At 39.4% G+C, this 16,353-nt stretch overlaps 1 pseudogene; it reads right to left on the bottom strand.

The window, feature by feature from the left end:
• Window positions 1-12,737, bottom strand: part of LOC114046489 — a 73,743-nt pseudogene extending 61,006 nt beyond the window's left edge.
• Between the last annotated feature and the right edge of the window lie 3,616 nt (window positions 12,738-16,353).

Raw genomic sequence — 16,353 nt, 5'->3', positions numbered from 1 at the left:
AATGACAATTTCACAGTCCAATGGTAGTGGCTCAAGCTCTGAACACCTCCTTGATTTTCAGGCTTGGAAACTCCAGAGGCTAGGATTCTGGTTTGAGTGCCCTTGATGAGAAAGGTGCTAGAATAGGGTTAAATGTATCCGTGGCTGAAAATAAGAACCAGTATAATGGTAGATGTCTCCATAGTTGAAAATGCCTGTTATGTATGGGGAGAAGATGAGAACTGAAAGGCCTACTCATGAACAGCTCATATATTCCAATGATAGTCTCATGAGTCAGAAAATCTTGAGGGAGGTTTCCAACATTGGTTGGACCCCTCCTTGATGGAAGACACAGATGAGAGTTATGCAGGATGAACAGTAATAGGTGATGCTTCAGTTGTGTCTGACTCTCCGTGACCCCATTTTTTTTTTCTTGGTGGAGATACTACAGTGGTTTATATTTCCTTCTCCAGCTCATTTCACAGGTAATGAACTGAGACAAACAGGGTTAAGCAACCTGCCCAGGGTCATAGAACTACTAAATGTCTAAGACTAGATTTGAACTCAGGAAGAGGAGTCTTCCTGACTCCGGGCCTGGTACTCTAGCCACTGTGCCATCTAGCTGCCTAATGGATGAGTAGTGATCTATATTATTAGATAGAATAAGATCAATCATCAATAAGATCATAGATTCTGTGGAGGACTGAAGTATTCTTTGTGCGATGTTGAGAGACCAGTCTAAGGGAATGGATTTTATAGAAGTTCACATAAATTGGCATTTTAGTGTTGAGTGTCCTAGATGACAAGGGTGCTAGAATAGGGCTAGATGTCTCCATAGCTGAAAATAGGAACCAGTATAATAACTCAACCTTGAAGAAATTGATCAAGAAAAGGCCTAGTGGTGACATTGATAATAACAGAGGTTGCAGATCTATCCATGAAACAACTTATCAAAATTCTGTATAACTTTTATGGAAGTTAATGCATGCTAATAAATCTAAAAATACCTTAAGATAAAGACAGTCTAGGACTCTTTTAAATTCTGTCTTGGAACAAGTAGAAGAATAGATGATAATGAAAATTCTTTTCTAGTCTGGGGCAGATAATAATGCAAGTACTTGAGAAAAAATTCCTCCACTATTTTTAGTTGTTGAAATGGACATGTAGATATGGTAAAGCTATTACTTCAACGTGGAGCAAATGCTAACAGATTCCTTTCCAAATGTACACCCCCACCAGAGAGTGCATACTGTGACTGATAACCTATTTCTAAGCTTCTCTCTCTTTCCCGATTAAAGGATACAACCCAATGAATATAATATTATCTTATATCTCTGCCCAATCACAGAAGAGAGAAATACATTTTGTATTATTACTCTGAGGAACTTTCACATGTTGAAGTCTACTTTCATCCTGCACCAGGTGACTTTTCAGAACTGTAAAGAGATGATAATTTTTTTAAGGAGCATGATTACATAAAACTGAACAGCTTTTATAAAAATAAAATTCATGCAACTAAGATAAGAAGGAAAGCAGTTGGCTGGGGGGGAAAAGTCTTTGTATTAATTATCTTTTGTAATTAATTAATTTATTTTTAGTTTTCAACATTCACTTCCACAAGATTTTGAGTTCAAAATTTTCTCCCCATCTCTCCCCTCCCCCCACCCCAAGACAGCATGCATTCTGAATCCTTTCCCCCAATCTGCCCTTCCTTCTATCATTCCACCTCCTTCTCTTATCCCCTTCCCTTTCTATTTTCCTGTAGGGCAGGATAGATTTCTATATCTATTGCCTGTGTATCTTATTTCCCAGTTTCATGTAAAAACAAATTTTAACATTTGTTTTTAAAACTTTGAGTTCCAAATTCTCTCCCTTCCTCCCTCCCCACCCACCCTCATTGAGAAGATGAGCAACATGATACAGGTTATACATATGTAGTCATGCAAAACACTTCCATAATAGTTATGTTGTGAAAAACTCTATTTCCCTACATCCTATCCCACTTCTCATTTATTTTATTCTCTCCTTTGACCTTGTCCCTCCTCAAAAATATTTACTTCTGATTACCCCCTCTCCCAATCTGTCTTCCCTTCTATCAGCCCCCTTTAGTAAATTCCCCCCTATTTTCCTGAAGAGTAAGATAGATTTCCATACTCAATTGAGTGTGTATGTTTTTCCATCCTTAAGCCAAATCTGATGAGAGAAGATTCATTCATTCCCTCTCACCTTCCCCTACTTCCCCTCCACTGTAAAAGCTTTTTCTTGTTTGTTTTATGTGAGATAATTTACCCCATTCTACCTCTCCTTTTCTCCCTCTCCCAGTATAATCCTCTCTCACCCCTTAATTTTATTTTCTAGATATCATCCTTTCATATTCAACTCACCCTGCACCCTCTGTCTATAATACATATACACACACATATACACATACATACACACACATAAATACATATATACATACACATACATATACATACATATTTTTTCCCTCCAATTACCCTAATACTGACAAAGGTCTCATGAGTTACAATTATCATCTTTCCATGTAGGAATGTAAACAGTTCAACTTTAACAAGTCCCTTATGATTTCTCTTTCCTGTTTACCTTTCCATGCTTCTCTTGAGTCTTGTATTTGAAAGTCAAAATTTCTATTCAGCTCTGGTTTTTTCATCAAGAATGCTTGAAGGTCCTCTATTTCACTGAATGTCCATTTTTCCCCCGAAGGTATATCCTCAGTTTTGCTGGGTAGGTGATTCTTGGTTGTAATCCTATCTCCTTTGACCTCCAGAATATCATATTCCAAGCCCTCCTGTTCCTTAATGTAGAAGCCGCTAAATTTTATGTTATCCTTATTGTGTTTCCACAATGCTTGAATTGTTTCATTCTGGCTGCTTGCAATATTTTCTCCTTGACCTGGGAACTCTGGAATTTGACTATAAAATTCCTAATTTTCCTTTTGGGATCTCTTTCAGGAGGTGATCAATGGATCCTTTCTATTTCCATTTTACCCTCTAGTTCTAGAATTTCAGGGCAATTTTCCTTGATAATTTCTTGAAAGATGATGTCTAGGCTCTTTTTTTGATCAGGGCTTTTAGATAGTCCAATAGTTTTTAAATTATCTCTCCTGAGTCTATTTTCCAAGTCAGTTGTTCTTCCAATGAGATTTCACATTGTCTTCTATTTTTTCATTCTTTTGGTTTTGTTTTACAATGTCTTGATTTCTCATAGATTCACTAGCTTCCATTTGCTCCATTCTAATTTTTAAGGAAATATTTTCTTCAGTAAGCTTTTGGACTTCCTTTTCCATTTGGCCAATTCTGCTTTTGAAGGCATTCTTCTCCTCATTGGCTTTTTGGACCTCTTTTGCCATTTGAGTTAGGCTATTTTTTAAGATGTTATTTTCTTCAGTATTTTTTTGGGTCTCCTTTAGCAAGCTGTTGACTTGTTTTTCATGATTTTCTTGCATCACTCTCATTTCTCTTCCCAGTTTTTCCTCTACTACTCTTACTTTCTTCTCAAAATCCTTTTTGAGCTTTTCCATGGCCTGGGACTGGTTCACATTTTTCCTGGAGGATTTGAATGTGGGAGCTTTGACTTTATTGTCTTATTCTGGTCGTATGTTTTGATCTTCTTTGTTATCAAAGAAAGATTCTATGGTTTGACTTTTTTTGCACTGCTTACTCATGATCCCAGTCAATTACTTGAGTTTTAAGCTCTTTGTTAAGGTAGGTGTCTGCTTCCAGTGTGGAGAATGCACCATCCCAAGCTTTGGGGATTTTGAGCAGCTTTTTTCAGAGATACTTCTGGGGACCTGTAAATTTTCAGTTCTTCCAAGGTAGTATGATCAAGGGTGAGGTGTTTACTCCTTTCCTGGCCTGTGCTCTCCTCTGTGAGTGACCACAAGACCTCTTTTCTGCCTTGGAACTGTGAGCAGGATTTCCTCTCTACTGCCACCACAGGCTCCACCATGCTCACACTTCTCCTCACCCTAGGACCGCCACCCAGCACTGTGACCCAGATCCAAGCATGGGCAAAACAAGAGAATCCTGCTTCAGCACCAGCAATGAAATCCCTGCAATCCCCCCAATCAACTGCTCAATCCCCTGACCATCTGTGGGCCAAGAGCTCTGGAAGCAGCTGCCGCCCTGGGGCTGTACCAGGACTGGGGCCAGACAGAGCTTCTCTCTCACCAAGGTCAACACACCTTTCCTACTGACCTTCTAAGTTGTCTTTGGTGTTTGTGGATTTAGAAGTCTGGAAACTGCTACAGCTGCTAGTGATTTAGTTCCCTGAGGCCTGCTCTAGGTTCACTAAGGCCCAGTCTTCACTTGCCCGCCCACGCTGAATTGTACTTCTCTCCCAATCTGGCACAACAGACCTTTCACATCAACCATCCAGTTTATCTTGATCTGGAAATTTATTTTACTCTGTCTTTCTGTGGGTTCTGCTGCTCTGAATTTGTTTAGAGCCATTTTTACAGGTATTTGGAGGGGTTTGGGGGGAGAGCTCAAGCAAGTCACTGCTTTTACTCCACCATCTTGACTCTGCTCCCCTGTATCAAATATCTTTGATAAGGATCTGATAGCCAAAATATATATATAGGCAATTAACAGAAGTGGTCAAAAGATATGAAAAAATCTGATATTAAAAGAACTGCAAACTACTAACAATCATATGAAAGGATGCTCAAAATCATTGACAGAAATGAAAATCAAGACAATTCTAAGGGTTCATCTCATATCCAGAAAATTGGCAAAGATGATAAAGGAGGAAGGGTTATATAGGGGTTGTGGAAAGATGGACCCACTAATGGACTGTTGGTAAAGTTGTCCATTGGCAAGTCAAAGTAATTTGAAATTGTATTTAAAAAAAATACCTAAATTGTTTGACCAAGAGATTGTACTGCAAGGCATCAGTTTAGTGATGCAAATGTCAAGAAGAAAGATCCCATGGACACCAAAATATTTATAGCAAGCCTTTTTGTAGTTTAAAAAAACTGAAAAAAAAGCACATTTTTATCTATTTGGGAATGGCTATACAAGTTGCAGAGCATGATTGTATTGGAATACTAACATTACTGTAATATAAGAAACAATAAGTACAGTGGATACAGAAAAGCATAAGAAGAATTTCATGAACTGATTAAAAGAGAAGTAAGCAGAGGGAGGAAAACAATGTTCCATAAAATATTATATACAATATACAATGAATACAACTGTGTAAATGGAAAAAAACTATAATAAAACAATCAAAACTGAATGCTGAAAAATTGTAATAACCAAATTTAGCTCTAAAGAAGAGATATGAAAAGGCATCCTCCTTCTTTGCAAAGGTAGGAAACTATGTGTGGAACGTTACACTTTTTCAATGTATTGGTTATTTTGTTAAACTGGGTTTTTGTTTTGTTTTGTTCTGTTTTTGCTTTCTAATTCTTATTATAGGAGATAGCTGCCAGGGGGCAGGGTAAGGGTAGAGTTGATAAAGTGTGAAACGTAGGTGATATAAAAAGAGAGGATAGTAATAACATTTATCACTTTAAAAAGAGGCAAATGAAGGATGTCAAGATGACTTGGGCATCAAGTCTTTATTTGTTTCTGCCCATTATAGCAAGCTATAAAAATATTGGTTGCTATGCCTTAGACAAAGTTACCACCATATCAGTTGCTTTGATTGAGAGCCTTACAAATTACATGGAGCTTTTGCTCTTTAATGAGACAACTCAAAAAATTTTATTTTAACAAGGACAAATGATAGCTACCTACCTATATGTGCAGCTGCTCAAATGGTCCCTATTAGAACCATGAGCTTCTTAACACCAGTTACAGATAGAGTGTGAGACCCTGAGCCAAATAAAGTAAGCCCCCAAACACTTTGTAGTGTTCGGAGGTGAAAAAGATTGCTTGGAATCATTAATTGACAGTAGATACATACCCAATGCCCATCTGTAACTGGTCTTTAGATGCAATTCTCCCATATGTATGGTTTTCCAAAGGGATTTTGGGATGGTGGATATTCTTCTGAAATAAAGATTCTGGCTAAACTAATCAATTAATTAGCTGGTCAGTTGATATGCATTTATTCACTACCTTCTCTGTGCCAGATGCTGTGTTATGTACTGTGGACCGAAAAGCAAAGATGAAACAGTCTCTGTCCTCAAAGAGCTTGTATTCTATTGGGGGAGAAGCATTATGTACATAAATAAGTATACACCAGATATATAAATGAAACACAGAAGACTTTGTGGATAGGAAAGCACTAACAGCTGGAGAGATAAAAAAAAAAAGAAGACCTCATATAGAAAGTGCTATTTGTGCTGAGAGCTTTTAAGAAAACTGAATATTCTTGAAGGTAAAGGTGAGGAGAAAGTATGTGCCAGGCATGGAAGACATATTGTGTGCAAAAAGCACAAAGAAGGAGGTGAAAGGTCATGTGAGAGTCATAAGAAAGCCAGGGTGGCTGAGCCATAGAGTATGTGAAGGGGAGTACTTTATAATAAACCTGAAAAAGTACATTGGAGTCAGATTGTGAAGGGCATTAAATGCTGAACAGAGAAGTTTGTGGTTGATCCTAAAGGGAACATGGAGTCAATGGAATTTATTAAATCAATTAACAAATATACATATATACATACATATGTGTGTGTATATGTATGTATGTATATATATGTATGTGTGTGTGTGTGTGTGTGTGTGTATATATATGTATATATATATACATGTTAAGCCCCTGTTGTGTGACAGGCACTGTGCTAGGCACTGGAAATATAGGTACAAAGAAAGAATCTTTGCTTACAAGGAGCTGGGACTTGAGGGGAGGAGGGCAGGTGGCAACCAGTACCTATATAAATAAATACAACATAAATATGAAGTGAATAAATACAAATATATATGAAGCAGTTAAATACAAGGTAACTTGAGAAGGATAGCACTATCATTTCAGGGGATCAAGAGAGGCTTTGATGCAGAAGATAGTGCAAGATTGAACTGTATCTTTAAGATAGAAAGGAACTGTATTAAGTAGAAGATTCTGAGCAGGTAAAACTAATATGGAGCTAGACTGTTATATCAGAGGGACAGAGGAAACACCCAATTTGCCTGGATTGCAGAGTACAGGAGAAAGGGGAATAATGTTCATTGAAGCTAGAAGGATAGGTTGGGGCCAGGCTGTGTCAGGTTTTAAAAGTTAAACGAGTTCACATTTAACCTAGAGGCAATAGGAAGGCTCTGGAGTTGATTGAATAGGGGAGTGACGTGGTCAGATCTGTACTTAAAGAAAACTACTTTTTCGGCAGAGTGTAGGATGGACTGGAATAAAGCCTTAAGCCAGGGAGATCAATAAGGAGGCTGTTGCAATAATCTAGGCAAGAGATGATGAGGTACTGAATTGCAAAGGAAGCTCTGTGAGTGAAGACTAGGGTTTGTATAGATGTAAGAGAGGTTGTGAAGGTAGAAACAATGGGAAAGCAGCATAGTCAGATGTGTGTTTTAGGAATATCCCTCTGGCAGTTATATGGAGCATGGACTTGAGACAGGGGTTGCAATTTGGAGGCTATTGCTATAGGCCGGTCAACAGGCGAAGGGGTCCAAAGCGGGTGGTAGACATGTAAGTATATAGAAGGAGACAGAAAGGAGAGATGTTGTGGAGATTGAAAAGGGGATTGCAAAGATTTGATTGTACATGAGGGAGAGAAAATGAGGAGTGGAGGATGATTCTGAAGTCATGAACTTGGATGACTAGAAAAATGTTAATATCATTGACAGACATAGGGAAGTTTGGAAGAAGGGTATGTTTTGAGTGAAAATAACATGTTCTGGTTTGGATATGTTGAATTCGACATGTCCCAGGATGTACAACTCTAAATGTCCAGTGATGCAGGTCTGAAGCTCGTACTGCTTGCAGCTCAAGAAGGATTCAGTATTGCAATACAGTTTGAAGAAAAGCAGCCTGACACGAATGCATTATTGATCAAACTATGGAATCATTCTGGAAAGCAACTTGGAACCTTGTACCAAAATTACTAACCTGTGTATACTCTTTGATCCAGTGATACCGTCACCTAGGCCTAAAGACTAAAAAAGAGAGGAAAAGGTCCTACATACACACATACACACATACACACACACATACATACATACATACATATACACACATATGCATACACACATACACACACACATACAGGACAGTTAGGAGGTACAGTGCTAGAGTTAGGAAGACTCCTCTCTGTGAGTTCAAATCTGGCCTCAGGAACATCCTAACTGTGTGACCCTGGGCAAATCACTGAACCCTGTTTGCCTCAGTGTCCTCATCTGAAAAATGAGGTGGAGAAGGAAATGGCAAACCATTCCATTCCAGTATTTTTGTTAAGAAAACCCGAAATGGGGTCATGCAGAGTCCTACACAAATGAAACAACTGAATAGCAACAATAACACACATATATACATATACATATATGTGTACTCATATTTGTATTAGCCCTTTTTGCCATGATAAAGAACTAGAAACTAAGGGAATGCTCATGAATTGAGGAATGACTGAACAAACTGTGGCATAAGAATGTAATGCAATACTATTGTGCTAAAAGAAATGAGTAAAGAGACAGTTCCAGAGAACCTGGGAAGATTTTATGAACTGAAACAGAATGAAATGAGCAGGATCAAGAAAATTATTTATATAATAACAACTATGCTGCAAAGACAAATATTTCAAAAGGCTTAAGAAATATGATCATTGCAATAACTAATCACAATTCCAGAGGATTAATGAACAAGCATGTAATCAATCTCCTGAGAAAGAGGAGGTTGACTCAATGTGCAGAATAAGACATCATTTTTGGGTGTGACCAATGAAGAAGCTTTAATTATTTAACTATGCATATTTGTTACAAGGGTTTTATTTTCATTTTTCTTTATTTTCCAATGGGTGGATATAGGAGGGAGATTTTTGTTCTTTGAAAATAATAACACTTAATTTAAAAAAAGAAAAGAAAAACAGCTTGTTGGAATCCTAAAGTCATTTGTTTGAGTTGATAAAACATGAAATCGTAATACAATCAAAGTACAACAAAAGGCTTTGATTCCTCTTGTTAACAGCATTTCACCCACTGAATCTACTCTGTAGTTAATTGAATTCACTCAGTCAATGATGACACTCTTTTTTTAAAAATTTTTAGGCAGTTGGGGTTAAGTGACTTACCCAGGGTCACAAAGCTAGTGAGTGTCAAGTGTTTTGTCTGAGGCCGCATTTGAACTCAGGTCCTCCTGATTCCAGGACCAGTGCTCCATCCACTGCGCCACCTAGCTGCCCCGATGATGACATTCTTAATCGCAAACTGAGATACTTATCATCTGTGTGGATCTATCTACTTCTATCTACTTCAGTTTCCTCAACTGTAAAATGAGCATAATAGTAGTACCTATTATGAGTTACTATGAGGATAGGGTTGCTTTGAGGATAAAATGAGATAATATTTGTAAAGTGCTTGTCACAGTGCCAGGCACATAGTAGGCACTTCACAAATGCTTGTTTCTTTTCTTCCTTCTTTTTTCTACGGTCCTTTCTGCCAAGAGATAGGAAGTATATTCTACCCTCTTTACAAAGAACAGATAGGGAAATAAAAGGAAGCAGATCAAATATGTTCAGTCTAGAACTGAAGTGTTCTGATGCCAGTCCTTTGCCCTTTTTGTCCTCATCCAGGCTAGACCCACCACGAGTTGTCATACTTTCCTCCTTTCATTTTTAATCCCCCCATTTATGGACCCTCGGGGGTAGGTGGTGATCATGAAAGCATTTAAGGTTTTGCAAAGCTTTTATAAATATGACCTCATTTTTATCTTCACAGCAACTCTGAAAGATAGGTGCTATTATTTTTCCCATTTTACTGTTGAAGAAACTGAGACAGAGATTAAGTGACTTGTCTAAGGTCACACAACTAGGAGGCGTCTGAGATTGGATTTGAACTCAGTTTTTCCTAACTCCAGCCCCAGTCCTCTATCCACTGCCCAACCTAGCCACCTCCATCACCTATCACAGTGCCTTGCACAGAGAGAATAGGAGCCTAATGCATGTTTGTTGGATTGTATTGAATTGAATCATACCTTGTTTCCATGCTATTTTGACCCTTCCCTCTTTCTTACTTCATACATCTAATCGATTTCTACCCACCACCAACTTCAAGCCCACAGGTACCTTTCTGCATCTAGCACTCTTCTCATTACCAGAATCTCTGGTGTAGTTCCAGTCATTGATGCTGTTGAGTCCCTTTGCCATTTCAAAGAGCTAGAGGCAAAACACGCCGCCAAGTAGAGACCAATTAACAGGGCCCAAGAGAAAGAACTCCCTTGGGGAAAAGGGTGTGATCATAGTCATTAACACAAAATCAAGCTGAATCAAGCCAGAATTTGGGAGTGGGGTTTGGGGATGAGCATAGAGCAGTCAGTTGTCAATAAACTTTTATTAATCAGGGTCAGGCACTGCAAAATGCTGGGGATAAAAAAAAAAAGAGAAAAGACAGTTCCTGTCCTCAAGGAGTTCACTCTGAGATGGGGAAGACAACACATGAAAAGAAGCTGGAAAGGGGTGGTGATGGTGGAGGAGAGGATAAAGACCTGCAGCTGAGTGAGAACTGATAAGGACTCTTTAAATGGAGGACCTGGGAGGAGCTCTCCAAGGTCCACCATCCACTCTTTCCAATCAGAAGGGCCCCTGGGGGCCCTTCAGGGGGCACTGAGGAGGTGCATTTCAGAATTGATGCAATCTTTACAGGAAGATGCGTTATTAGAGACATCGACGAAGTCTGGAGATCAGCCAGGTGGGAAAAGATGAAATTCATGTACTTGGCCTCTCCTCAAATGCAAGATCTAGGAGGAGCTCTCCAATCTCCCCCAATGGGGATGGGGGCGAGGGATGGTTGTAACCAATAGAAAAGGGAGGCAGGAGGCAGAAAAAGGAATTTGCCATAATGGCCTATACAGGAGGGAGAGAAAAAAAAAGAAGAAAAGAGAATTTGTGGCAAAGACAGGCACGTTACTGAAGAATCCATTGTAAGTCTTAGAATTGATAGTCTTTCCATAAGATGACCTTGATTTCTGAGGATGTGTCATAGGAGGAATGCTATGGCAGTACTGAGCAGGGGAGGATGTGGCTTTCACATCGATGGTAAAGTAGTCTTCAGAAGGTGATTGCTTGTTTCATGCATATTTTCTGGCCAAAGCAGAATTCTTTTATGACAGTGTCAGGCTAACCACATCCTTTCTTTGCCTCATTAAAGTAGCACTGATGTGGGAAGGACAGCCAGCTCTTACATCCAATGCATAAACGGTCCCTGGGTTGCAACAGTGGCTAGCTTTCTCTTGCTATGCCATTTTGATTGCAGAGAGGGTGTGTTTCAAGCTATTGTGGGAAAATTCTTATTTGACCAGGTAGTCATTAACCACAGAGACTAAGGTACATGGGGTGAGTATAAGGAAGAACCACAGATGAAGATCATAGTTGGTGTAAAAAGTATGTTTTGAAGGGGTGAGTGCTATAGGGAAGATCTGCAGTAGGCAGAGGGCAGTGAGGATAACCAAATCATCTTAAGAGTGGGAGATTGAGTGTCTGGGATGTTGCATCAGGGTCCAGTTTGTGCCAGTTTACCTGTTGGTTTGGGAATAATATAGCTTAAACAGGTGGGTTTTTTATCTGAAGAGCTATGAAAAATGAAGTTCTGAAATGGCAGTTAAACTAAAGACCTAGATCAGTGATGATGCTGATGTTAGCACTACTACTACTATAAATCATAACTTGCAATTCTATTAGCTCTGAAGACTTACAAAGTGACTTCTTCATCACTCTCTGAGGTAGATGGTACAAGTATTATTATCTCAGCTTTACAAATGAAGAAACTGAGATTTAGAGCTATCTGTGGTCATATGACTAGGAAGGATCAGAGCCTGGATTTGAACCTAGGCCTGGAGGCATCAACTTTATATTTTAGCAAGTCCCTCTTTGCTTGAAGAAAAATGTACAGTTGCAAGCAACAGGCAGTAGAGGGGGACACATAGGGCAGAGTCAAATCTGGTGGTCAAAAGAATGCAAATATCTTGAGGACAGGGACTTTTCTTTTTTTATCCATTTTGTTTTTGCAACCATAGGCCATAATGAATTGCATGGTATATAGCTGTCATTTAATAAACACTTGTTGATCTGAACTGGATTGAGCTGGTTGGAATGACCAAAGCTAAGGACACAGGGCCTGCTAAAAGTGTCCTTGTAGCAGTGAGATGTTTGAAAACAGGCTCTGTGCCATTTTCTTAAGGAAATGAATTTCACCTGGCTGGGAGAGGAGTGTCCCCTGCATTGGAGGCCAGAGGGAGAGCGGCCAACAAGATGCATGTCATGACAAAGAGGGAGGCAGCTTCCATGTGGGGCTGAACATCTTTCTTCTAGGCCTGAAAGACCAAATAAAGGAGGAAAGCTAATGAAATCTGCAGATGACAACCCAGGAGCTTCTTGTCACGTGAGAGAAGGTGAAAGTAAAGTTTATGAGAGATCAGGAAATAGCAAAAGTGGAGTCATTTTAGGGGAATGCAATCCATTCTTGGAAGTGGAGCAAAACCCAGACCACAGAGGAGGTTTCCCGGCCAATGTAACTCAATGCTGGGGTTCCCAGAGAGACTTACACTGGAAGGGTACAATCAGTCTGTGGGATTGTTGGCCACACGTGAAGCATCCCAAGCTGTTTGGTGTTGGCATGGATAAAGAGGACCCCGCACATGGATGGCATCAGCTAAGAGGAAAGAGCCAGCATGAGCTCATCCACCTGCCTGTGGAGAACTACAATCAGCTGTCATCCTACCCACGCCCTACCTAGCATGATCCCGGTGGGCACAGATAAATGCTCCCACTTTTCTGAACCAGCTGACTGGTCAACAGGAAGTCATTAGTCTAATTCAGGGGCGCTCTTGCTGTGTTCTTTTCCATTCAGAAGGCCGAAGCCAACTTCCTGCCTCCGGCCCCAGATCTGTGGAGTGAGAAACACCAAATGTTGCTGTGAAATTGTTTCTCTAATCCTCCCCTCCACTCTGAACACACAGGCACACACACACTTGAGCGGTCACAGACACACACACATACACACACTCAAACATGCACACACAGACACAGACACACACTCACACACAGAGCTGGAATAGAACACACTGTCCTATCGAAGTTTCTCTTTGTTTGCTTTTGTCTTCTAGGATTATGGAAGGAAGAAAATAAATATGATTATTATTATTATTAATAGCTAGAATTTACGTAGCACTTTAAGATTTGCAAATCACTTTATAAATATTATCATATCTTATCCTCACAACAACTCTGGGAGGCAGTCACTCTTATCATCTTTATTTTACATTTTATTTATCCTCATTATTAGTCTTATTTTCCTTATGAGGAAACTGAGGCAGGTAGTGATTAAGTGACTTGCCCAGGTCACAGAGCTAGTAAGTGTCTGAGGCTAGAAATAGCGCAGAAGAGAAAATTCAGTAAACAGTAGGAAGAAAATAAAATTCAGCTGTAGGTGGAAAGGTGATTTTGTTTACCCGTTCCTTCTGAGATCCCAACATACAGCACCATTATTAGTGATAAATTCTGTTGAGTTTGGGATTTTGACCTAATGGATGGAATGCCATTGGTAGGTCTCATCTGTATAGCATTTTATACTTACAAGGTACTTCTTTTGTTAAAAAATTTCCATCTTTAATATTTACAAATAGTCTGCCTGCCTTGTCTGTAATAGGAACTAAATTAATGTGAGTTGAATTTAATTGAATTGAAGTGGTGAGGCTAAGAACTTTTTGCTTTTGTATTCCTGGCATCAAGTACCATGCCTTGCAGAATAGTATGTACTTGATAAATACTTACTAGACTGGTTAAAGAAAATGAAGCTCAAAGAGATTAAGTGGTTTTGTTTTGCTTGAGTTTTGTTTATGCTTTTTGTTTTCATAAAGTGGTCATTTTCTGATATACTGTATACTATTCCCACCCTTTATGACACTCTGTGTAACTTCCCTTGTCACAAAGAAAAACAACAAAGAAAAAGCAATTGATACTGTGATCACATCAATCAATGCATACAACATTCCACATCCACAGTCCCCCACATTTCCAACTCAAGGAAGATGGCAAATTAAAACACTTTTTCAATATCACAAAACTAGTAAGTGGTAGAGCCAGGGCTAGTCACTGGTTACTTTGATTCTAAGTTCTTTCCACTAGGAAAACAAAACAAAACTGTGCATCATAATTGGACCTACTTCCTAGGATTGTTGTGAGGATTTATTATGTTTTGAAATTACTTTGCAAACCTTAAAGTACTATATAAATATTAGCTATAGTTGATAGAGTGCTAGGCTTAGAGTCAGAAATGGGTCCAAATGCCGCTTTTGACACTGACTAAGGGCGGCTAGGTGGCGCCATAGTGCACAGAGTGCCAGGCCTGGAGGCAGGAGGATTCCTCTTCCTGAGTTCAAATCTGGCCTCAGACACTTAATAGCTGAGTATCCTTGGGCGAGTCATTTAACACTATTTGCCTCAGTTCCTCATCTATGGAATGAGTTGGAGAAGGAAATGGCAAACCACTTTGGTATTTTTGCCAAGAAAACCCCAAATGGGGTCATGAAGAATCAGACATAACAAGAAAGCTGTGTGACCATGAGTAGGTCAGCTAATCTCTCAGAGCCTCAGTTTTCTCATTGGTAAAATGTAATTATAAATATTATAATTATATAATATATTATAATATATGATTATATTATATAATATATTATAATACACAATTATATATAATAATTATAAAATTTTAATCTTATATAAAACTTGAACTACATATGAAATTTTCAGATCACAGAAATGAAAGGGTCCTCTAGTCCCACTTGTTCATTTTATAGATGAGGAGATGGAGGGCCAGTGAGGTAAAATAACTAGTCTAACTTCACATAGATAGTAAGTGACAGAGCCAGAATTCAAACTCAGATCCATGACTACAAGTTCAGAGCTCCATGTTTAGCAGCCTTCTCACTGCACCACACTGCCTCCTGCGTAGGTCTGTTACTATGGAAATTATTTGGAAATTTTAAAGTGGCATAGAAAAGTGGGGCAGCTAGGAGGCACAGTGGACAAAGGAGCGGGCCTGGAGTCAGGAAGACCTGAGTTCAAATCCAGCCTCAAACACTTATTAGCCGTGTTACCCTGGGCAAGTCACTTAACCCTGTTTGCCTCAGTTTCCTCATCTATAAAATGAACTGGAGAAGAAAATGGCAAAACCACTCCAGTATCTGTGCCAAGAAAACCCCAGATAGGGTCACAAAGAGTTGGACATTACTGAAAAGACTGACCTACAACATAGAAAGGTGAGGTATTGTTATTTTTCCACACTGCCTCTCTAATGATAGTTATGGATTCCTTACCAATGCTGGCAGCCATAAAAAGTCAATGAGGTACGAAGCTGGAACAATATCAAAAACAAGTGATTCCATGGTCCAGAAACACAAACCTGTACCAGGGAGCTCAGTTCCAAAAGTGGAGCAGGAGGGTCAAAGTCAATGGTCATCTAGGTGAGTGAGAGAATGGAGCCAGGACATAAAGCCAGGAACTGAGGAAATGAACAATGCTAATGAGTGCGATGGCAATAATAAAGGATAATCTAGGGCCAGAAATTGGGTTAAACTCATTAGTACGGAGGAAGAGCAAGGTAGTAAGATGGAGATGAGTTTTGTACGGTGATAAGGGTTCTGGGAGAATAGACTCTTCTTGATAGGTGGTGGATCAGTAAGAATCTTAAAGGACCAGTTGCCCATTGGCCCAGGCATGACCGTATCATAGATTCCATAAATTCTATAGGATCTAGTCTGTGCTTCTAGGAACCTCAAACAATGGGCAGCTTTTGGTTTTGGTTTTACATTATAGGATGATGCATCAGTCATATGAAACTATGACTATTGGTAATTTTTTTTAAGTCCTACTATAATAATTATGAAATATTTAAATCATCTGGGTCATTCAACCTTGAATGGGGTAGGGGAGTTGGGGGTTATGGGGGAACTGACTCTGGATGCTAAGGACTTGGGTTTAACAGCCTCCTTGAACTTCATTTTCCTCACCAATAAAATGAGAGGATCGGTCTAGATCAAGGTTTCTTAAACTTTTTCCATCCTGACCCCCTTTCGGCAGCATCTGTTGGCACTGCATGGCCTGACGGCAAGCACAGTGCAAAGTGCGCATGCTTTGTGTTCAGAACCAAGGCTGCAGTGAAGCTGAGTGATGCAATATGGGCAAGGGCTGCCAGAAACTCCTTGGATTCATTGCACGTTTGATTTTTAATTAATTTTTGGTTGTTGCACATTCAG

This window comes from Vombatus ursinus, unplaced genomic scaffold, assembly GCF_900497805.2.
Source record: "Vombatus ursinus unplaced genomic scaffold, bare-nosed wombat genome assembly UNPS02001419.1, whole genome shotgun sequence".
NCBI classification, from domain to species: Eukaryota; Metazoa; Chordata; class Mammalia; order Diprotodontia; family Vombatidae; genus Vombatus; species Vombatus ursinus.
Note: the sequence above shows the minus strand (reverse complement) of the source record. Positions and strands in the feature narration are given on the sequence as shown.